Source organism: Manis javanica, chromosome 4 (genome assembly GCF_040802235.1).
Source record: "Manis javanica isolate MJ-LG chromosome 4, MJ_LKY, whole genome shotgun sequence".
NCBI classification, from domain to species: domain Eukaryota; kingdom Metazoa; phylum Chordata; class Mammalia; order Pholidota; family Manidae; genus Manis; species Manis javanica.
The window spans coordinates 134,183,050-134,206,233 of NC_133159.1; the positions used below are offsets into that span (position 1 = coordinate 134,183,050).

The window sequence follows — 23,184 nt, forward strand, 5'->3', positions numbered from 1 at the left end:
CCCTCCTCCCCATATTCCTGGATGCTTCCCACTTGGATGGTTATTGCGGAGTCCACCAGATCCTTTCTCTGAAGGCTTCTGCTCGATTAGCACCTTCGGACAGAAGAAAGTGTATTTATGTGCCAAAGGTGAGCCCAGATCCCAGAGAGGGAGGCGCCACCCGTCCGTATTCTTGGGTTTTTCTGAAATGACGAGTTTGGGCTGGATGCGAGGACCCGGGGGAGGCCGGCTTGCACTGGGTGGGGGCTCCTGGGCGCTGACGCCGAAGCCGTTAACCCAAAGATACCGGCTAAGGGCACCGTGGAGACAGAGCGTGGGTGCCAGGGCCTGGCAGCCGCCCACACCTGGACCCGGGGAGGCCAGGCGGCTCCTCCCTTTCGGAGGGGCCAGGAGGCGGGCGGCGGAGCGGGCGGCGGCAGCCCCCACCCCACGGGGGCGGGCCCGGCGGGCGCTGGTTGGCTCCCTGGGAGCGCTGCTCGCCCTATCACACACCTGCACGGTTGCCGGGCAACTGGATCTGAGTTGTAACACCTCGGCAGCGAGAGCCAGGATGCTGTTTTTCTTTCCTAGCTCCTCCAAGTCTCTCCCTAGAAGTTGTAGGAGGATAGCATTTGGTTTTCCGCCTCCAAGGGACCACACCCCACGCGCTCCCCTGACTCCCCTCTCCCGCCCCGCGGTCCCCGGCCAGCTCCGCCTCAGATGCGCGGTTCACTCCCGGGGCCCAGGCCCTCGAGGGAGGCAGGCAGGCAGGCAAGGGGCCTCGGGGGCTTTTTGCGGAGTCCACGTTTTTGGAAAGTCATTTGGGAATGTCATCCTCATGGGAACCGGGGACTTCCGCCTGAGACAAGATGGTGGATCCAGAGAGGATCCAGAAGGTGGGGAAGGGCGGGCAGCAAGGTCGTGGGCCTCCGAACAACCGTGGAGTGGCCCTGGGGTGGGTGTGGGGCATGGCCTGTGCCTGGCTTCTGGCTTTACTTACAGACTCTTATTTGGTGTTTCCCAAACTTTGGTCTCTACCTCACACCTTCCCAGTGTCTCACTCATCTGTGCGCCACCTGCACTATTTTTTCACTTCTCTTTTCTTCTGAATATTGACCTACTTTAGCTTAAATGAATGTATTTAAAAAGGGAATTTGATAACACTTCTGTAAATGGAGACTCAGTATCACTTGCCATAAATAGAAGGTAACTGCAGAAATGAATAAAAGGAAACAGAATGTTATTAAATTTTAGTACGTGGAGTGCCATAATAACAAATAACTGCTTATTAATCACTTCACTCTGTGCCAGGCATTAGCTAAGCACTTTTATGGATTAGCTCATTTGATCTGCTATTAAGCATTGGCATTCCCATTTCATGGATGGGGAAACTGAGGTTCAGCAAAGCTAAGGGCTTTGGCCAAGGGGCACAGAAACTAAATGATTAGCAAAGATTCAAAACTGAATCTCATCCAAAAGCTGGGCTTTCAGCCATGGCCTGTGCTGTTTCTCTGCATGTGGCACCAGTCCCTGCCCTGGTGACTGGGTAGTGGTCCTTTCCAGGACTGGGGCAGTGATTTGGACCCAAGATGTAATGGTTTTTGCCTGGCTTCAGCGAATATAATTCACTAGGTGCTCTTGCAGATAAGCCACACATTCTCCCAACGGCTATGAAGTGTCTCATTTTATAGCTCAGGGGACTGAGGCTGAGGGGTGCCAACCCCCTTGCCCAAAGTTTCACTGTTGCTGAGTGGCAGGACTGGAACATGTGTCCCCTGCCCTCTGCAGCGCTGATACTGCCTTCTATCTCTTTGTTGTTCATTCAACTTCATGCAGAAAGAGGAATCCTTCATTCTCAGCAGACTTGCAGCAGAACAAGCCTCCTGCTTGTCGCAGGGACCCTGACTTCCAGCTGGGGAAAGTGGGCATTGTCAAACCCAGCCTCACCTGTGGGTAGACATCTCCTCAGAGCTGAGTCTGATTTCTGGAACTGTGGCCTTCAATGAGTAGGTGAAGACCCCCCGGGCCAGCCCCTAGCCCCTGGACCACCCCACACCTCAAGACTCCTGCACCAGTGGGTAGGGAAACTGTTCCACTTGTTTATCTACCTCCCTGGAACTGTAGTCCATCATCCCCTATCAAAATGAATGACAACACTTCTCACTCCAGAGCTGGCTTGTTCTTACCTGCAAGAGAAAGAACAAGGGAGCCTTTGGAGAGGGAGGAAATCATATGTTATTTTAAAAAGGCATTTTGAATGAGTGCTGAATAGAGTTCAAGAAAATTGCCTTAAAGACCTGCTCTCCACAGGGATGGTGTTTCTCATGGCTCCCAAGTATTTGGAAGCTTAATTGCACATTTGTACAGGCTACTGTTTTTATTTCTTTATGGTCTCAGAGGTGGGCTTTGAAGACTGTGCTCTCTCTGTAATGGTTTTCTTTATCTCAGATACATTTTGCACACCTGCAAGGTAGAACTGCTTGAAATAAACTGTCAGAATTGGCTCTCTATTTAATAAATCTGCAAATGGAATAGGTTTGGTGAGGTGATGTAATGTAGCTCACCCTGAGCCTCCTATCTCAGGGGTACAGCCTAATCTTGTCCCCCAAAGGAGCTGTACTCTGCTAATGCCCTGGACTGCAGAGCCTCAGCCTGAACCTTTGCTGAAACCCTTTCTCTACTCCACATTGGAAACCAGTCAGTGTAGGAGAGACCCATTTCTCTGGGGGTGTTTGGGCCCTTTCAGGCCAAGATGCTAATAAGAGGCTAATTGTAAAACCATAGCTTCCCTCTGCTGGGGCTTCCTTGAACCTCCCACACCATATCATCTCAAAGAACTAGAAGGTCCACCTTGAGATCAGAACTGTGTAGTGAGCAAGGTAGGGGTTAGACCAAAATGCTTGGGGTTGGAGGTGTGCCAACACTCAGGGCAGTGGGGGACCCCAGACTTGTGTGCACACCCCTGAGCCTGTCTGGCTTCCATTCCACAGCAATATGGTAGTGGAAGGGCCAAGTGCTTGGCCTTTGGAAGCAGGCAAGCCTGAATGAAATGGCTGTATGTCACTTCAGCTGGTGAAGGTGCTAGGGAATTTCTCTTGTCCCTTCTCCGGCACCATGCTTGGAGGCTGGCCTGCTTGTCAACCCCTGTGGGCTCCTGTCCTCTGCCTTTAGGCTTGGGAGGCACTGGCAGGTGACCAGAGGAGGGAGGAGAGTGGTTGCTGGGCATTTATCCCCCTCCCTCCAGGCTCGCTCTGACCCTGACTGAAGGTCTCAGCTCTTGTCAGGGGGCCCTGCCCGCACAGCTTCTCTGGGTTCTGATTTCTAGTCCCTTCTCTTTCCACTTCAAGCCAAGGGGTGATGACACAGGTGGTTTCTTGCCTGTTATTTGTACCCTGTGGATTCCCTATGCTGTGCTCACACCTTTGTCAATTGTCTCTTAATTAAACTGTCTTCAGAATACGTAACGATGCCTGACTGGAACAGTAGTCTTGGGTAAGTCATTTACCTCTCTGAGCTTTGGTTCCCTCAGCTTAAAATGAATTTTACTATTAAAGAGTCTGCTCATGCGGTTGTAGTGACAGCAAAGTCCTTGACCCAGGGCCTGGAGGACAGTAACCTTAACCTTCAGACTGGCTGGAAGGGGTTAGGCCAGCCCTCAGGGACAGAAGTGGGTGGGGGGGACTGGTCAGTCACCTTTGCCCTTGGGCCTCTGGCAGTCTCACCCCCTGCTCCCTGCTTTTGTCCGGGAGTGGGGCACTGGTGCACAGTGGCCCGGTTTGCGTAGAGGGCACTTTGAGAGCAGAATCTCATGGAACTCAAGAAGCTGGTGTTTCCTTTGTCTTGTGAGCTCCCATGGAAGCCGTCTATCTGATCAGTATGTGTACATCCTTTTTAGTCTTTTCTTATTGTTATCAGGAAACAAAGCAGCCACAAATTTCATGCAACATGGTGTCCCCTGAGAATGCAAGAAAGAAACAGTCGGCTGACCCCAGATAGCCCCGCTGGAGCGGCCAGGTGGGTGGGCTCTGGCTTGTTCTTTGCATGAAGGAGGTGCACCCAGTTCTATCCAGCACCTCTCTGGCCTGGTCCACTCTGGAGTCTTATTCAGTCTTTGGGCTTGATGATCAAGGAACCCAAAGGAGAGCAGAGAAATGGGCCTGGCAGGAGTCTGTGAACAGTTAGTGTTTCTGCAAGTGCTTGTCTAGGAAGGTGAGAACCACACGGAGGTAGGTAGGGTCTCTGCTCCCAAGAGGCTCTCAGCTAAGTTGGTAAGCTAGCGCTTCCCCAAGAAATGAAGAGAGCCCCCCAGGAGGAGGAATAAGCAGGTGCTGGCCTGGGGTAGACCATCAGGGAATGCTCCGGGAGAGGAGAAGCCCTTCACCTTTGGGTAAAGATCAAGGGCAGAGAGGGCATTTCAAGGGAGGGACTGAGGTGAGAGGGGTCAGGGTGACTAGGCAGAAGGCTGCTAGCAGTAGGTGTGGTCTGGGAGTAGCCAGACATCCACTGGGGAGTACAGGCTGGGTCTGGGGAGTACAGGCTGGGTCTGGCTTATTTTATAGGAGGAGCCAGGAAGGGTACTTAGATCAGGAAGCAGGTTTTTGGGGCCAAGGAATTCTTAATCTGGGGTTCGCAGGCAGACTTCAGAGCAGCCTGGAACCTCCTGAAACAGTATAGTGCAATGGCTGGTAATATATGAGCTTTTGTGGGTAGTATCTACCTTGCAGGTAATGGAGATTGGCACAGTCACTGGCACATGGTAGAGATCTTGGTAAAGGGCAGCTGTCCTTAATATGCTGCAGAATTGTGAGTGATTATATGGAAGCGCACGTCTCCAGGGAGAGGGTCTCCTACAGCTTTCATGAGATTCCCTAAGGGGTCCCTGATTCAAAAAATGTTAAGCACCACTCACTGCCTGAGAGGTTTAAAAATAGAGGAGTGTTAAGCCGCAGAGAGCCATGTTTATGAGAATGTGACACTGTGGTGTGGGCCTAGGGGCAGGAAAGCCAGCATGGAGCCTTTCTGCCCATCTGTTGGACCCACCATCCTCTATTCCATTCACTAGATCATCAATCTAGCAATCCCCCTGCTAGATTCTGAGGGCCTGGAGACCAAGAACAGTGTTGGTGTGAAGGAAGATGTGTGGTAGCCAGTCTCCATAGACGGCCGCTGGGCCTCCTGCTCTCACGTCCTTGTGAAGGTCCCTTCCTGCTTGGACCCAGGCTGGCCTGTGATGACTTCACTTAACCAGTGGGCTGCAGTAGAAGAAGTCAGGGGTGCAGTAGAAGTACGGCTGTGCCACCTCCAGCCCCAAGCCTGAAGAAAGCCAGCACCTTGCTTTTGTGGTTTGGGTAGATCTGAGCCACCACGTAGGATTTCCACCCGCCCTGCTAGAGAGATGACAGGGAGAGACCACACCGAGAGAAGCCACAGGCCACACGGAGAGGGAGATGGGCCCAGGGGTTCTGGCACCTTGGGGCAGATGGCCCACCAGCTGACTGCCATCACAGGAGAAACCCCAGCCGAGGCCAACAGAACCATCCTACAGAGTCATGAGGTCACAAAATGGTTTTGTCGTTAAGCTGTCAGTTTTATTTATTTATTTATTTTGCTTCATATTCTATATTATTTCATTAACATGTTTCCATTCTTTTTTTATTAAGGGATTATCGATATACACTCTTATGAAGGTTTCACATGAAAAACAATGTGGTTACTACATTCACCCTTATTATTGAGTCCCCCCCAAGACCCCATGGAAGTTTCTGTCCATCAGTGTAGTAAGATGCCACAGAGTCACTACTTTTCTTCTCTGTGCTACAGTCTTCCCCATGATCCCCCACACACCATGTGTACTAATCATAATACCCCTCACTCCCCATCTCCCTCCCTCCCTACCCGCCCTCCCACACCCCTCCCCTTTGATAACCGCTAGTCCCTTCTTGGAGTCTGTGAGTCTGCTGCTATTTTGTTCCTTCAGTTTTGCTTCATTTTTATACGCTACAAATGAGGGAAATAATTTGGCACTTGTCTTTCTCCTCCTGGCTTATTTCACTGAGCATAATATCCTCCAGCTCCATCCATGTTGTTGCAAATGGTAGGATTTGTTTCTTTCTTATGGCTGAATAGTATTCCATTCTGTATATGTACCACATCTTCTTTATCTGTTCATCTACTGATGGACACTTAGGTTGCTTCCATATCTTAAGCCGTCAGTTTTAGAATGATTTGTAATACATATGCAAATTATTTAAATAGAGACCAACCAAAGGAGGACAGGTGAAGGCTATTTATTCAGAGCTTGCTACACCAAGGGAGTCATCCACTATCACTTAAATTTTGGCAGAAGCTCAAAGGCAGGCAGAGGAGTGGGAAGGTTTTATAGTAGAAAAAGGAAAGGCTTCACCACCTAAGTTTTTGTCAATAGATGAATGGATAAAGAAGATGTGGTATTATATACAATGGAATATTACTCATCCATAAAAAGGAATGAAATCTGCCATTTGCAACAACGTGGGTGGACCTAAAGGGTATTATACTCAGTGAAATGAGTCAGAGAGAGAAAGATAAATGCCATATAATTTCAATTATTTGTGGAACCTAAAAAACAAAACAAACAAAACAGAAAGACTCATAGACACAGAGAACAGACTGGTGGTAGCCACAGGGAAAAGGGGTAGGGGTGGGGGACAGGTGAAATAGATGAAGGGGATAAAGAGGTACAAACTTGTAACTGTAAAGTAAATAAGTCATAGCAATGAAAAGTACAGCATCGGGAATAGTCAATAATATTGTGATATCTTTGTATGGTAACTACACCTATTGTGGTGAGCAATTTGTAGTGTTTATAATTGCCAAATCACCTGTTTTACACCTGAAACCAAAGTAATATTGTATATCAACTATTCTTAAATTTAAAAAAAGAGGGAAGGCTTCAGGTATGCCCTGAGTGGAGGCTGCTGGCAGGCAGAAGCTGGAACCTCGCTAACTAGAAGCAGGACATCCTCTGTTACTGGTTAGGGGAGCATATTTGGTTCTCTCCAGTTGGTCCTAAGTTGGAAGTGGGGACAAAAAAATTAGAGAAACCTGGCCATTTGGGGCTGATTGTCACAGGGGTTAGTTTGGTACAGAAGTGCCCTGATTCCTACATGTCTGACTTCCACAAGAAGCAGGCTGGCTTCTTGGGCTGGTTACTGTAGATAATGGGATGGTTCTCTGGGAGGGTTACTGCAGACTGGAGGTCAGAGTTCTATTTTTATATGCAGTTGGCATTGCCAGTCTGTCTGTTCAGTCTCTCACATAACAATAGCTACGTGCAAACGGACACTCATGAGGCCATGTTGAAGAGTGGGCTAGGTCAGCCCAAAGTGGGGAGAATCCCCTGCAGCCTGTGCCAAGTTTGAAGAACAGTGAGCATTAGCAGGCCCATGAAGGAAGGAGGGGTGGAGGGGCCAGCATGACCTAAGAGCTGGAAAGGTTTGAGAACATGGCACGTACAAGAAACTGTAATGGGCTGACATGGCTGGGCTGGTGGTAGGATGCAAAAGTGGGCTTAGAACCCAGGGAACCAGACAGGGACATCCTCTGGAAAGAAGGATTTACAGACATTTGGAGTGATGTAATCAGAGCCAAGTTTAAGAAGACTCTTCAGATGGGGAAGATGGAGGGGGCCAGGTGAAGGCGGGAGATTTGCAAGGAGGCGGCTGTACCACCAGGAGAGAGTTCAGAGACAGAAGCTACAAGATGTGGTGAACTGGGCTCAAGGGAAGAGGAGAATCCAGAATCCAGGGTTTCTGCAGACCAAGGAGCTGGTGGTCACTGAGAAGGTGACCCAGGAAGATGAGAAGGGGATCTGAGGGGTGATGCTTGTTTTGGAAAAGCTGAGTAGGAAAAGTCCCGGGAATCCCAGGGGCCATGTGTAGGGAGTCATCGGAATCAGGATTTGGAGCGAGGAGAAAGGTAAGAGGAGGGTGAATTCGCAAGGAGGTGGCCGCAGACACCGTGGGGGAAGGAGGAAGAGGGACGGCTTAGAAGCAGTGTCCAGAGTGGGCCCAGGCAGGAGACACCCAGGAGAGCCGTGTCAGGGAGACCGGGGAGGGGGAGATTTCAAGGGGAACTCTGTCCCCCAGAGCAGCTGGGGCAAAATGGGATGTGGAAACTTGGACTAGGGCCCAAGCAAGGTGTTTGTGCTCAAGCAGAGGGGGGGATCCAGATGCAGGGGCTTGAAGGGGGATGGGTGCAGACAGAGCTTTCAAGCAGTTTGCCCCTGTCCGGAGGAGGGAGGCGGCAGCTGCAGGGAGTTGGGTTAGACGGGGTTTGTTGTTCAGTGGCAGAGACAAGCCGTCTGTGGGCAGAGGGAGGGAAGAGAACAAGGGCCAGACCTGAAGATGGAGAGGTCCACACCAGACAGGGAGGTGGCTGTCAGAAGCCACGGCCTCAGGCGGAACCTGGCTGCAGGTGGGGCTTGTTGGCCCACACAGTTTTGTTTTTTTGTTTTTTGTTGAATTTGTTGCCCACCAATTGCATATGAACATCCTGATTTCCAGTTTCTGACAAAATGAGAAGGCCTGGTAACCCAGGGCCCCCTGCCCTGCTCACCCTTCTGTTGCCAGCTTGGCCCCTATAGGCATTTGAATGGAAACCTGGTGTGAAGAGAAGTTCAAGGGCAGGACCAGAGCGGCCTCAGGGAGGATGGGTGAGGATGCTGGGAAGGTGAAAGGCCAAGCTTGGAGGCCAAGGGTGGGATTTAGGGAGAGAGGGGAAGGTTTGGAACGACCACTTAGGGAAAGGGAGAGGGAGATGTGGAGGCGGAACAGAGGAATGCCTGGGCAGCCCCAGCGCTGAGGCGAGAGAAGCCGAGAGCCGGGGAGCTGTGGCAGCTCCAGCGACATCACTGGGTGACAGGACAGAGGCTGAAGGGACGGGAGGGGATGAAGGAGCTAGTTGGTCGTCCAGGAGCTCCCACCTCGGCTCTGACAGAGAGTGCCGGTAGTCCCCGAGACTTGGGGCCACACAGACAGGACTCCGGAGACAGAGCGTTCCCTCCCAGCTGGGACTCTGCCAGGCGGGGCACCTGCTAAGGAGCTCTATTTGGCAGGGAGTGGTCAGCTCAGGGAGCCTGTGTGGAGGAGTGGGATGCCAGTTTCTGAAGGGAAAAGTTGATGGGAGATCAGGACCTCCCATCCCTGTGGCGGGCTCTTAGGGAGCACATTCCTCCACGCACCCCTTCCCAGCAGTCCTCCCTGTGGAGTTCCCTGCTTAGCTCTCTGTGGTGGCAGGACTACTTCAATCAGTCACCCAGGGTGGGGCTTGCTCTTGACAGGAGAGGGGGTCTCATCCTGGGGCCTCCCCATGTAACGCCTCCACATGCATCCCTCAAGGTGAAAACTTCCCCACCGTACCCTCTGGGAATGTTCTCCCCTCAACCTTGGGATTTGTGTGTGTGCCTTGGACACGTGTTACTGTATCATGTACAGTTGGAATGTAATTAGGCAATGTTGGAGAAAAATTCCATCTGTCTCTTGGGAATACTGGAATAACAAGCCATCACAGAGGACCGTGGAGGCTGGTGGGTCTGCTGACCTGGGCCGGAGGCTCTGATCATTCATTAGCTCTGGAGGTGCCCCTGATTTGTTCCTCTTCCTGGCTGCATAAACAGAGCTGGCCCTTTTCTTGAGCAGGAAGCAAGAGCTTTAGTGGAGAGCCTAAAGGGGTGCTCTGGGCTTTGAAGCAGAAAAACAAACAAGTTGTCCCTTTCTGGGGTTGAGGGGGACAGAAGCCACAGTCCTCCACAGTGGTATGTGTCCATGAGGCCTGGGGTTGGGGCAGAGAGTGGCCTGGAGTCTTCATCAGGAGAGGCCCCAGGCCAGCTCTGCCCTGAGGCCCTTGAGGGTCAGCCAGATCTGCTCAGGGGTGCTCCCAGCCCTCCTGCACAGTAAACATGGGAGCTTGCTGGGCATCATCCGGAGGGTTCCTGGGAGCTGTTGGGGCTGAGACACAGTGAGACCAGTTGTGGCCCCAGCCCGGCCTGCCCAGCTGTCCCTTTATAGCCCCTCATTCTCCATCAAGCTGCTGGCTTGTCCCCATGTAGTGCCACCCACGGCTCCATTTCAGCCAGAACACAGTGCCCCGGGTGTCCTCCTACTGCCCCATGCCCCTCCCGATTCCCAGGTGGAAACCTCCAACTGGCTTCTTCAGCCCCATTCTGCGCATCCTTTCTCCAGTGGCTCAGACCCTCTCCTGGTGGGACCTCCTCCGTGCTGGCACCGGAGCCCACACCCCCTGTAAGCACTTGCTTTCTTTGTGCTCTTGTGTTCTCTCTCTCTCTCTGTCAATTCTCTCCCTCCTTTCTTCTGTCTTCTTTTCTTTCTTCTCCCTCCTCTTTCTTCCTCTCCTCTTTCTTCTCAGCTCTGTGGCATTCCAGGTTGGGGATCTGCCAACTTTCCCAGGGGGTTCCCTGTCTACTCAGGGCCACCTTCTTGAATTTCTGGGCACACTCTTGCCACTGCCCCTCTTCCATGGGGCCAGAGAGCTGTGTGTGGGTCTGCCACCCCTATGAGCACATGAGTCACTCTGTGGCAGCCGCCAGGACTGTCCTGCCCACAGCCACACCTGCAGTGCCCTGGGCAGCCCTGGTGCCTGGCACGTGCTCTAGCTGGACTGTGCTGGAGGAAGAGTAAATGACAGCAAAGCCCTGCTTTCTGCTCCAGGCCGTGTCCCTGCCTTGGGGGGCTGTCCTCAGCATTTCAGGGAGCATCCTCCTATGGGGCAGTCACGCTTCTATCTCCCAGCTATGCTGGAAGAGCCTTTTGAGTGGATGTCAGGACTAGTTTCCACCAGGTAGCACCACCTTTGGGAGGGCTCTGCTCAGCTCTTTTCCTGTTGCTCTATCTCTAAAGGGCAAGGAGGAAGTCCATGGGGCCAAGAAGATGTGCCCACCTGGAGCCTGTTCCCATCGTGGAAGACCAATTCTGTCCAATAGAAGTGTGAGCCACATGTATGCTAAATTTTCTAGAAGCCATATCAGAAAAGTAAAAAGCAACAGAACTTCATTTTAAAATATTTTAAATTAACCCAATATATTCAAAATAGTATAATTTCAACATGTAATCAATATACCAAGCATTCATTTTCATACTGTCTTTGAAATAGCCACACTTCTAATGTTCAGAAGCCACAGTGTGGGTAGCTGCTTCTGCACTGGACAGAATTCTCTGTTCTGATGGACCCGCCTGCTTCCAGGGCCTCTTCCCCATTAGGACTCCTGAGGGCGATTGCACACAGATGCTTGAGGGTGGTACGGGCCAAGCGCCAGGCTTGCCTCCATGGAGGGGGAAGATTCCCCAAGGATTTGTTTTCCTTCTCAGCTCAAAATCTACTCTGATCCTAAGGCAGGAGGGATGGGAGCTCTAGGGCACCAAGGGACAGAGGAGGCTGGGCGCAGCCCAGGGGCAGCAGGGGCCCTTGAGTGGTGGGAAGCTGGGATCTGGCAGAGGCCAGCTGGACAGGCCTGGCTGGCAGAGGGGAGGGGAGTGGGGTGGGGGCCATGTCCACAGACAGGCTAATGGTTCCTGCCTTGCACACAATTGAATTTGCCCTGAGTCTCCCAGCTTTGGGGAAAGGCCTCTCCTGGGAGCTCAGCTGGACTCCCAGAGCCACAGGGCCTGGATCAGCCAAGCCTGATCACCAGAAATGAAGGCACTAGGCTCACAGTCAGTCCAGTGCCCATGGGGGCTGGTGGCTCAGCCCAGAAAGGACTCCATGGGCCCATTCCAGGTCTGCCCCTCCTGGGATCCTCAAACCACAGTTGACAATTGTCTGTAACATACACCATCCTGCCCTCCCTCCCACCTTCCCAGTCTCTTACAGGTGGTTGCAGGATGACTCAAAATCAAAAAACTTGGAACCAGTCTGTTTTCCTTTGTGTCTGGGGTGGGGGTGGAGGTGGGGTGTCCAGCACATGTTAGGACCAGGGTGGGGGGAGAAGAAACAAAACAGAAAAGATTGTATCCCTTCTTTCCTGTCAGTACCTTATATCTTGTATCAAACCCAAATGCCAATCCCAGACATATATTGCATCTCTTTTCCGTGAGAGTCTAGTGAGACAATCAGGGAACAAACTGAAACTTGGGAGAAGACGGCATACGACTTCAAACTGGACATGCTCTCTCCCTGCCTCCGACCCTTTGACCATGTGGTTTCTGCCACCCAAATGCTCTCCCTCTTGCCCCTTGAATGCCAGCAGAACCTCTGCTCCCCCTCAGAAGTTGCCCTCCTGCTGTGCCTCCTCCACCTTCCCGGCTGTACTGCTGATCCCCCTCACCCGCGCTGCCATGGCATTGTGGACGCTCCATCACAGAGCCGATGGTGCACTTGGGTCAATCCACAGGTAACTGCTGAGTGCCTCCTAGGTGCCTGGCACTGTCCTGGGGGCTGAGGACATCTCAGGGAGCAAGAAGACAAGGAGAAAGACAATAAACATGTCAACAAATAATTAGCTGACATACTCTCAGAGAGTGTGAAGTGCTAAGAGAGAAATAGAGCAGGGTACTTATGTAATCAAAAGCGACTGGGGTGGATGGGGGCATCTGCTTTAGAGAGGGAGGTGGTGCTTAAGCTGAGTCCTACACGCTAAGAAGGAGGTGTTCCTGCAAGGGCCTGGGGCAGAAGGGTTCATGCAGGAATAGTCGGTGCTAAACTCCAAGGCAAACATACTGTATGATCCTATTTGCATGAAATCTCCAGAATAGATAAATCCACAGAGACAGAAAGCAGATTAATGGTTGCCAGGGGCTGGGAGGGAGGAAGAATGGGGAGTGACTGCTAATGGGTATGGGGTTTCCCTTTGGGATGATCAGAATGTTCTAGAACTAAATATTGGTGATGGTGTATAACACCGAATGTACTAAATGCCATCAAATTGTATGCTTTAAAATGGTTAAAATGGTATATTTTATGTTATGTGCACTTTGCCATAAAACATAACAAAACTGCCAAGGTAAGAAAGAATAAGCTTGCTGTGGTCGAGGAACAGGAAGGCTAGTGCAGCTGGAGATGGGGAGAGGGCTGCAGGATGGGGCTGCAGAGGCAGTGGGGGCCGTCAGGAGGACGCTGTGGGTTGGTAAGGAGTTTGCATTTCATTCTGTTGCACTGGGAAACCACTGGCAGAGTTCAAGAGGAAAGTAAGGTGATAGCACTTACAGTCTGCAAGATCCTTGTGGCCGTGGTGGTGATGGGGCTGCCAGGAAAGCAAGGAGACCTGTTAGGGTGACAGTGGTCTGGGGGCGGCGGGCAGTGCAGATGGACTGATGTGGACAGATTTGGGGTTTGAAGATTTGGGATATATTTTGAAGGTAGAACCAATGGGACTTGGTGGATTAAAGAGAAAGACAACAAAGGAAAGGGAGGAGTATAGAATGGTGTCTACATTCTCAGCTGGAGCAGCTGGAAGGATGGAGTCCGTTACTGAGATGGGGAAGGTGGAGGGAACTCCGTCAGAACACGCTGACTTTGAGCCGCTTACCGGACATCCCTGTGGTGATGCCACCTGTGGGCGGTCCAGTGGGAGGGTCTGGAGCTCAGGACCAAGACACCCTTCTGGTCTTCAGCCCCGTGGAGACATGTTTAAAGCCCAGGCCTGGGTGAGTGCCCCTGGGCATAGGTGTGGCTGTGGAGGAGAAGGTGCGGGGACTGAGCCAGGGAGTCAGAATGTGCGGAGGAGGGGGAGCCTGACCCCCGAGAGCAGCCAGCCTGGCGGCAGAAGAAATGGCAGAGCCTAAGCTCTGGAGCGAAGAGAAGGAAGTGTTTCCAGAAGGGAGGGCCGACTGTGTCCACTGCTGCTAAGAGAGTGGGTAGATGAGGACAAAGAAGTCACTACTGGATTTAGCAGTGCAATTACAGACAGGCCTCCCCAGTGAGACTGCGAGCCCAGCACACAATAAATGCTTATTAAAGGCTGGACAACTTGAAATGGTGCTGTTGCGCACCGTGCGGCACAGCCTGCCCAGAGCAGAGGGGTTTGAACTAGAAATCTGGACGCAGGTGGGAATGGCCGCGGGCCTGGCCTCCCTGGGCACGTTCGGTCGTCGGGGGACTGCGGAGGGAGCCAAAGGCAGCGCGGGATTCCAGCTCGCCCACCAGCACATTTTGAGAAGGACTTCTCTCCGTTTCTTTTCCCTTTTTCCTCTCAGGAGGTGATTCATATTTCAATATATTCCAGCTGAAAAAGGATCAGATTTTGAGCAGGTGGTAAGTCAGTACACGGAGATTTGATGTATTTTGACTAATGCAGTTTGAAATTTGAAAACTGCAGACAATTTTATTCAAGATCCATTTTTATACTAACTCATTATTAGGGGAAAAAGGCACGATTTCAGGTTTCTGGGGGAGGATGCGTGAACCCAGGCCTGTCACCACCAAGCCCCTCCAAGCAGGCTTGACCGGCCGCTGCCTGCTGTCGCCTCAGCTGCCTGGCTTTCCTGCCGGAAACGCTTTCTTTAGCAACCTCTTTTAAATTTCCCCCTGGGGTTACTAGTCCAATTTAATCTGACCTTCAGCCCCACCTCTGTCGCACCAACTCCAGCAAATCCCTGGGGCTGGCACTTGAGACAAGTTTTGTGATACAGACCACGGTATTACACAGAATTTTCACTTCCTTTCCCATCTGCCTTGTCCATTTCCCCAGCCTCGTGAGTGTGAAGCTCCAGGAGAGGAAACAAATAATGAAGACAGGGAGGGATGAGGTTATTGGCAAGGGGGTGAGGACCCAGTTCATGGGAGGTGATGAGCTGCCTGTTGGGTGCTGGATGGGGAGAGACTGGGCAAGGGTCGCCAAGGCGGCAGTTGCCTCCAAGGAGAGATCTGATGCCAGGTCAGTCTTGGTTTGAATCCTGGCTCCAACTTGCGCAAATTGCCGCACTCTGTTGAGCTATATCTTTCTCAACTGTGAAATGGGGCTATTAATACTTTCATAATAATTTTGGGGAGAACATTCCCTGAGTGCATGTGGATGCCCCAGTGTGGGGCGGTCTGGCACACAGGAGGGATTCCACACACAGTCGTGTCCTTTGTGTCCCCACCCCAGAGATCTCCCCTTTGTGTGAGACACCCAGCTTTGTCTCTTCTGAGTAGCTCCTGGGGAAGGCAAATGGAGGAAGGGTCGAGTCTCTGAAAGCTCCCATGGCTGGTGATTTTCTGGGTGTAGAACTTAAAGCCCTGTGGGCCAAACTTTCTGGAAGGTGACTTATCATGCATCAAGGAGATGGACTCAATGAGTCTGATTTAGGGAAAGGATGAGAAATTTGGACACACCTTTATGCACAAAGATGTTCATTCCAACATTATTTTAAAAAACTGACTCTTAAAAGAATCGTAAGAACATTCACATAGTCATAAACCAAAGGTTCCTGACAGGTATATAGTGAACTGCTCTCCCCAGGCCTGGAGCTCTCAGTAGCTCTCCTGGGAGGCAACTAATGTTATCAATTTTGCCATGATAATTCATAATAGTGAAAATGAGCAACAATCTAAGTGTTCCACAGACAAATAAATTACAGTCTGACCATACAGTAGCTACTCTGCAGTCTATAAAAATCATGCCTGTCACCACCCTGTTCTTTTGTCACTTAACCGTGTGTTGCCTCTGGCCTCATCCCCCAGCATATGCTGTTCCCTCTGCCTGGAATCCCTACCCCTCAGTAGAGTCCTCAATCTTCAGACTCTCCCAGCCTTCCCACGCCCATCAACTGGGGAGGCCACGGTTCTCACAGCTACCTAGATCTCTCTGTACTCCTCCTTCCAGGGTGCGATTATACACAGACGTGACCGTTGATGAGCGTCTGTCTCCCCATCCAGGACTCTCCTGGAGGGTGCTCACTCTGCCCTGCTGGGCTCCTGGTGGCCACCTTAGTGTAGTGCCTCACAGACGAAGGCACCTGGAAACCTGCCGAAAGAATAAATGGTCTAAGTTAGGCAGAAAACACAGCACACACAGATCCATATATAACATGATCCCAATTTTATTGCTGTTAATAAAATTTTTATTTACATTTTATATATATCTACATAAATGAAGTATGGAAAGAAGGTAGAGCAAGGCACTGTTGATGGTTGTCAAGGGTAATGGGATGGTGGTGATTTTGCTTCCTATTTTACTTCTATACTTTTTCTCATTCTCTGCAATTGGCAACTATTATTTTTAAATTAAAGTAAATGATGACAAGTGACTTGAAAGAAAAACCTTATCAGGGAGGGTAGGGTTTGAGGACCACACACACCAGGAAGCCCGTGCTGCATGGGAGGTGATGCATGTGGGGAATGCATGTGGGGAAGACTGTCAGCCTGGGGTCAGAGGCTGACACGTGCTGTGCTGATGGCTGGCTGGAGGGGGACCCCCTGAGAAATGCAGGCCCCAGGCCAGCAGGGAGGAGGAGGGTGGTCAAGACCTGGGACCTGAGATTTTAGGTAGACACTGCAGTGCAGTTTTTTCTTTTTTTGTGTGTGATTTCTTTTATTAACTAGTACATGTATACTTTAAAATATAGTATGTATAAGGTATAAAGAATAAGAAAATTAACATCCCTGAGACCACTGCTCAGTTTAAGGCACAGAATACCGTGGATACATTTGAAGCTTGCCTGTAGGATGTCTTAAGTGAACAGTCAGGAGAGATTATGCAGAGGGGTCAACAGATAAAGGTCTGTAAGGTGAGCCCTGAAATGCCTGGTAACGTTAGTGTCTTAGGCATAAGGTATCTACCCTGGAGTCCTCTGGCTGCTAAAACTTACTGAACATCAACATTTAGCCACAAAAAAGGTCATTTCAGCTAACTAAAGTACCTGTTTTTTTTGCTTTAGGCCAGAATTATATCAGCTAAATCATTCGTTCATTCATTCATTCACTCACCAGACATGTATGGATGAGCTCCATGTCCCAGGAAACCCCAGCAGGGCTACTCCTCTGGGGATGGAGGCAGGTGACTTAAAGCCAGCAGGGAGTGTCCTGAGAGGAGGCAGCCCGAGCAGGATGGAGGGTCTAACCAGAGGGAAGGTTCCTGGAGCAGGTCCTGTCTGAGCGAGTCATGTGGTTACCAGGTACATAAGTCAGACTTCCTTGGTTGTAAGCAAAAGAAATCTAGTCTGGCTGACTAAGCAAAAGAGGAACTCACTGGAAGGCAAATTTTCAGCTGTAAGCAACTGAAAACCCAACTCAAAATGGCTAAAACAAGATTTATCATGTCCTATAACAAGAAGTTTGGGTAGCCCAGAACTCGTTGACTCATTGGCTCAATGTCTTTACGGATGCAGGCTTCTCCATCTTTTTGCTCTTTAGTCCTCGGGGAGCTGGCTCTGGCCTTTAGACTGGTCCTCTAGTGGCTGAAAGATGCACCCCATGATCTCATCCTCCCGCAACCACACTCAGGCAGGATAAGAGGACATCCATTCCTTGTGTCCCTTTTCAGGAGCACGCCCACTGGGTAGGAGCCCAGCCCCTCTGGAGCACATGGCTGCCTGACGGCTTACAGAGAGCCAGAGAGAAGGGTGCTGGGTGGACCTCCACAGAAAGAAAATGGGACCCAAAGGAGAAGCTGAAAAGCCCAGCTCTGGGGCAGAAAAGAACCAGGGTGGCTCTGGGGTCTTGGTAGAAGGAACTACTGGGCACTGTTCTCGGTCAGCTCCAGCAGAGTGAAAGGGCACCAGTGGAGTCCCTCTGCTTTGGGTTCAGGTTGAAATTCCCCGGGAGAGTCTTAACTAACCACTTTGATTGAAAGCCCTGCCCCGAATCACCTGCAGTGGGGAAGAGGTGGTCCCCCTACCCCTGCCCCTGGGAACATGGAAGAGCGGAAGCCGCTGAGCTGAGGTGGGTGGGGCAGAGCAGGAAGGGCAGGAGCAGGGCCAGCCACACTCAGCTGCGGGGGGCTCACCTCAGTCCCTTATTTGCAAGCAACAGACATACAGCCTTGACTAATTTAAATAAGCAGATTTATTTAAAGTCTATTGGGTAACTCACAAAATCTCCCAGAGGGTGGGGGGCTCCACCGGCAGATGAAGGGAAAGACACCCCCAGCTTGTCCTCCAGTGTTCCTGCCACAGCCACTGCCCCCGTTGGCTCTGCCCCTGCTGCCGGCCTTTCAAGCATGGACCTAGCTGGGCCCCTCTTATCTGCACCACTATCTCTCACTTCAGAGTATAGGGTACGGCCTTGCCCAATCTGAAAGGAAGGCTGGGGAACTGAGGGCTTGACCTTTCAGCTTCCACAGGGAGGGAAGTTTATGTAAATGTAAACTGAGATGTCGCAAACACAGGAAGAGGGTGGAGCAGCTGGTGGCCAAAAAGAGTGACAAATGCCTGCAGCACACTCCCCTGAATGCATGTGGGGAAGACTGTCAGCTCACAGAAGCCAAGAACTGGGTCTGTGGTCCCCAGAGCCCCCCTGGCATGGTGCCTGCCCAGAGGAGGGGTGGAGTCAGTATTTGCTGAGCTAATGCCCTGTCAGCAGGGGTTGGAATGAGCAGATGTCACTGGTGGGGGCTAAAGAGCCCCAACAGTCCAGTAAGAGATGAGTTTGGATGGAGGCTGGGCTGAGGGCATTGGAAACCTGTCTGCAAACGCCTTCTCCGCCCTTGTCCACCAAAGCTCCTCACGGGATTTGGCTAGCTTGATCTCCACCACACAGAATGCCTGTTTTCAGTCTGTCTGCTTTTTCCTCAAACTGTCCCCAGCTTCCCTAACTTCACTCTGAGCTGATGATCCCTCTTAACTTCATGGAGAAAATAGAAGTGCTCAGAGCCTAAGCCCATCCTCTCGCCTGCGCAGACCATGTTCCCTCGTTACGGCACAGCAGGTGTCCCCTACAGGAGCACTAGATTTCCGTCTCTTTGGTCCTCTCACTCCTGTATCCATTTCTCTCTCTCTCTCTCCACCTGAATCATGCTCATGAGCTCACAAACAGGCTCTAGTTTCTTCCATCTTAAAAAACAAACAACCTCTGTGGACTTGTTTCTGTGCCCCCTTTACAGCAAAGCTTCCTGACTGAGTGGTGCTCACAAATGCTGCTCCCTGATGCCCCCAGAAGTATTCTTCCCCATCCCACTGAGGACAGGCTGGGCCGTGCGACTTCCTCTGACCAGTGAAACGTGAGCAGGAGTGACGTGTGTTGCTTGAAACAAAACCCGTAAGTGCCAGTAGTTGGCCAGGTCCTCTGGTGCAACAGGCAGTGTTCTGAGTGGAGGATGCACCCTCCACCCCGTCCCTGAGCAGAGCCTCAGTTGTCCTGCCTGAGCGAGGAAACAGCCTCTGCTGTTGAGGGCCTCTGTGACTCTGGAGCCCCTTATGTCAGTATGCCCCTGCCTGCGCTGACGGATACGGTGCTGTCTCCCCTCCCTCCCTCCCTCCACTCTTCATCCCCCTCCAGCGTGCCTGCTGCTCCCACCTTTCTACCAGAAGTGAACTTTCTAGATCACCCATCACCTCCAAGTTGCCAAATCCACCGGACACTTCTGCATCCTCATGTAAACTGAGCAGTCCTCATCATGGCTGAGCCCTCCATCCTCCTGAAATACTCTCGGCTTCAGTCACACCACACTTCTTGGCTTTCCTCTGACCTCACCGGCCACTCTTTCTCCTTTACTCACCTTCCAGAGCCTCAGTCCTGTGTCTTCTTTCTGACTCTCCTAGGCGACCTCATCCAGTCCCACGGACTCACATACCATCTCCATCCCCACGACCCCCAACACGCTTCTCTCACTTCTGGGCTCCAGTTCTGTGCATCCAGCTGCCTCTAACTGAACATCTCTAAACGGCTTCCCAGACTGTGTCCTAAATTGAGCCTTTGGTGGCCCCTACGGCTGTTTTGTAGGCTCCTCCTGTCTCACTGCACCCTCATCCTCTTGGTGCCACCCCCTGGGCCTCCCACTCCCCACTCCAGGCTGGTCCACCTGTGTGTCCTGTCTGTTCCACACCCTGGCCATTTCTCATCTGCCCACTGCTCTCTGCCCCTATGGCCCTACCCTGCCAGGCACCCACGACTCTCCTGATGACGGCCGCAGGCCTACCTGCCTCTTCTCTAGCTCCCTGCAGTGTATGCTCCGGCAGCAGCCCCCCAAATCCAGTCATGCCACTCCTACTTCAGGCAACTGAGGCTTCTCACCAAACCCAGAATTCAATCCAAACTCTTCATGGAGGCTTTTAAGGCCGTACAAGGCCTGGCTCCTGCCTTCTGACTTCATCTCCTGCCCCTCTGCCTGGAAGGCTGCTCTCCGGCTCCTTCTTAGCCTGTAGGCTTCAACTCTGGGGATTCTGCTCAGGGAGGCTCTGCACAAGCGTACAGGCTAATGCTGGCCCCCCTTGCGCCTCACTCTTAATGCCCCTCCTGTGTCCCCAGTGCTTACCACCCTCTGGAATGTAGGCTCTGTGAGGGAAGAAGCCATTCGCTTACTGTTGCAGCTCCAAGCACAGAGATTTCCTTATGTGAATGAAGGAGTCAGGGAACGGATTCACAGTGGGGTGATCAGCACCCCAATGAGAGTTCTGAAAACCTTTCCTGATGGCAAGGAAGGAGCGCTGTTCTTGGGCTGGCAACGGGGGCTCTGGGTGGAGAGTTTTGTGCCTGCGTGTCAAAGGCTGGGTACTATCCCCTGCTCTATGTCACCCAGTGCCAGGGCCTTCTGGACTGGGGAGACCCCCACCCCACTCCCCGTCTTTCACACCCCGTCGGGGCCTCTCAACAGACACTTGCCCTGAGGTGTCACAGAGGTCGCTCTGCCCCCTGTAAACATACCTGAGACACCATCCTGGCTTCAGTAGGCCTGCTTGGGTGCAGGTGGCCCACAGTGTGCTGTGGTTTTCTCGGGGGACAGCTGGATCCACAGAGCTCAGAGGGAAGAAGCAGGAACCAGGGCCTTCTTAAACCCATCTGGGGAAAGACTGGCTTTCAGAGGCCCTTGGCCCTCAGACCTGGGGTGGGCTGCCGCAGCCTAGGTTCTGGGACCCCCAAACCGAGGAGCAAGTTTGAGTGACTTGGGACACATTTTATGAGCCCCAGGGGAGCTTCTAGAGGTAGAGATAGAACCCACGTGCCCTGGGCTTCCTGCAGAGAGCTGGCAGCTCCCGACGGGGGTGGGTGGATTGGGACAGAGGGCCAAGTAGTGATGTCAAGACCTCCTCCCCACCTGCTGTGCCCTGGGGGCTGCCAAGGCTTGGCAGGGAACTTGAACCCAGGCTTGAGCCCTGACCCAGTGTCTAATCTGTCAGGTCTTTCTGGGAGGCCTGTGGGGACTGGGGGCCCCAAGGTGGGTGGAGAGAGAGCTGGGGTCCTCTGCAGGTTGGGGAGAGTGAGCAGCAGCTCCTTTGGCAACATGAGTAGTAACAATCATCACCCTTGGGAGCACCTGCCCTGCAGCCTGCTCTTGCTACAGTTCCAAGGCACCCCTCACTGAGTCTTTGCACCCAGGCAGGGGCTCTGACTCCCAGTGACCAGACTAAAACATTGAGGCCTCAGATCTTTACTGCCCTGCCTGAGGTTGCCCAGCTGAAATGTGCTGCTACCAGTGTTGGTCCCCAGCCCAGGCAGGACCTGAGTACAGAGCCACTGTGCCAGCTCCAGCACCCCTGCCAGCACGCAGGGATCTTGCGCTGAGGGGTGGTAGACACAGACCAGCAGAGGGTAGGGGAGCCCAAAGTTGCTTCAACAAGGCGCCCTGAGAGCTCGGCAGCCCAAATAGCAGTGTCCCTGGGCAGGCCTGCTCAGGGGAGTAGCTGCAGCAGATGAAAGCTGAAAGGTTATTCCAATAAGGGGCCACCCACTTCCCAGCTGAGAGTGATCCTGGAGTGGGTGCATAATTCAGCGTGTCAGGAGGAGAGCAGGAGCTAAAGGCTAGGCCAGAGTGAGCACCGAGATAAGAGGGGACATCACAGGCTCAGGGCTGTGCAATCTCAAGAGCGCCCCGCCCCCTCTCAGAGATGGAATTCCGGGATGCTGCAGGATGAAGGGTCCTGGCTACCAGCCCCCTCACTGGTCTCGAGACAAACGTGTACTTACATATGCATGTGCATGTACTCAGATACATGCATGCATGTGTGCACGTGGCATGTACACACACAGATGAACACACAGGCTCTGCCTAGGCTCAGGCCTGCGTCTCAGACTGGTAGGGTGACTAACTTGTCCTGGTTTGTTTCAGGAACTTTCTGGTTTTAGCACTGAAAGTTCCACATCTGGGAAACCCAGGAAAAACCCCCTTGGCCACCCTGCCCCAGAGCCCTAGCAGGCCTGGTCTATATCCTCCCTCCCAGAGCTCTCCTCACCATCTGTCACCCTGTGATGGGCAAGGGGCCCCAGGAGACAGCCAAGGCTGCATCTCTGCTCTCACCCCAGAGGCCTCAGGACTAATAAGAACCACTATGTTTATTGAGCACTTACGATGAGCCTCGGGTTTTCTTCTTGAGCATCTCCTCTGTGCCAGGCACAGTTCTGGGCCCTGGAGGTGCAGCAGGGAACACACCAGACAAAACCACTGTTCTTATGGAGTTGACACTCAGCAGGGAGAGACAGAAAATAAACAAGATAAATAAATACTTTATAAGAAGTGGGTGAATGTTACGGAGAAAAGTCAAAGAAGGGATCCATTTAAAATAGGCTGCTGGACCTAAGCGTCCATCAGTAGATGAATGGATAAAGATGTGGTACATATATACAATGGAATACTATTCAGCCATAAGAAAGAAACAAATCCTACCATTTGCAACAACATGGATGGAGCTGGAGGGCATTATGCTCAGTGAAATAAGCCAGGCAGAGAAAGACAAGTGCCAAATAATTTCCCTCATTTGAGGAGTATAACAATGAAGAAAAACTGAAGGACCAAAATGGCAGCAGACTCACAGACTCCAAGAAGGGACTAGTGGTTACCTAAGGGGAGGGTTGTGGGAGAGTGGGTGGGTAAGGGAGGGAGAAGGGGACTGAGGGGTATTATGTTTAGTACACATGGTGTGGTAGGGGGGTCATGGGAAAGACAGTGTACCACAGAGAAGGGACATAGTGGATCTCTGGCAACTTGCTGCACTGATGGACAGTGACTGCATTGGGGTATGGGTGGGGACTTGATAATATGGGCAAATGTAGTAATCACATTTTTTTTGTGTGAAACCTTCATAAGAGTGTATATCAATCATACCTTAATAAAAAAAATTTTTTAAAAATAGGCTGCTGGGC

At 51.9% G+C, this 23,184-nt stretch overlaps 1 protein-coding gene and 1 long non-coding RNA gene across 6 annotated transcripts in view; one reads left to right on the forward strand and one right to left on the reverse strand.

Moving 5' to 3' along the window:
* The window catches only part of RTN4RL1 (reticulon 4 receptor like 1), a 65,225-nt gene that overhangs the window by 33,516 nt on the left and 8,525 nt on the right, over window positions 1-23,184 (forward strand). The window contains exons 2-3 of one of the 4 annotated variants that reach the window (XM_073235041.1): window positions 14,166-14,223; window positions 18,992-19,146. The exons of 2 other annotated variants lie outside the window; for them this stretch is intronic. The gene's annotated coding sequence lies outside the window, so the exon portion shown is untranslated. The remainder of the gene's footprint in view (window positions 1-14,165; window positions 14,224-18,991; window positions 19,147-23,184) is intronic. One more of the 4 variants, XM_073235042.1, reaches the window with a different exon arrangement.
* Window positions 10,983-18,171, reverse strand: LOC108391810 (uncharacterized). Of its 2 annotated transcripts, XR_012130542.1 has the most exons (6): window positions 17,983-18,171; window positions 16,879-17,038; window positions 15,748-15,916; window positions 14,113-14,194; window positions 13,499-13,642; window positions 10,983-13,213 (listed from the first exon to the last, which is right to left on the reverse strand). It is a non-coding gene; the product is annotated as an uncharacterized lncRNA (long non-coding RNA). The 2 variants fall into 2 exon arrangements; XR_005062501.2 differs by having other exon boundaries at window positions 10,983-13,642.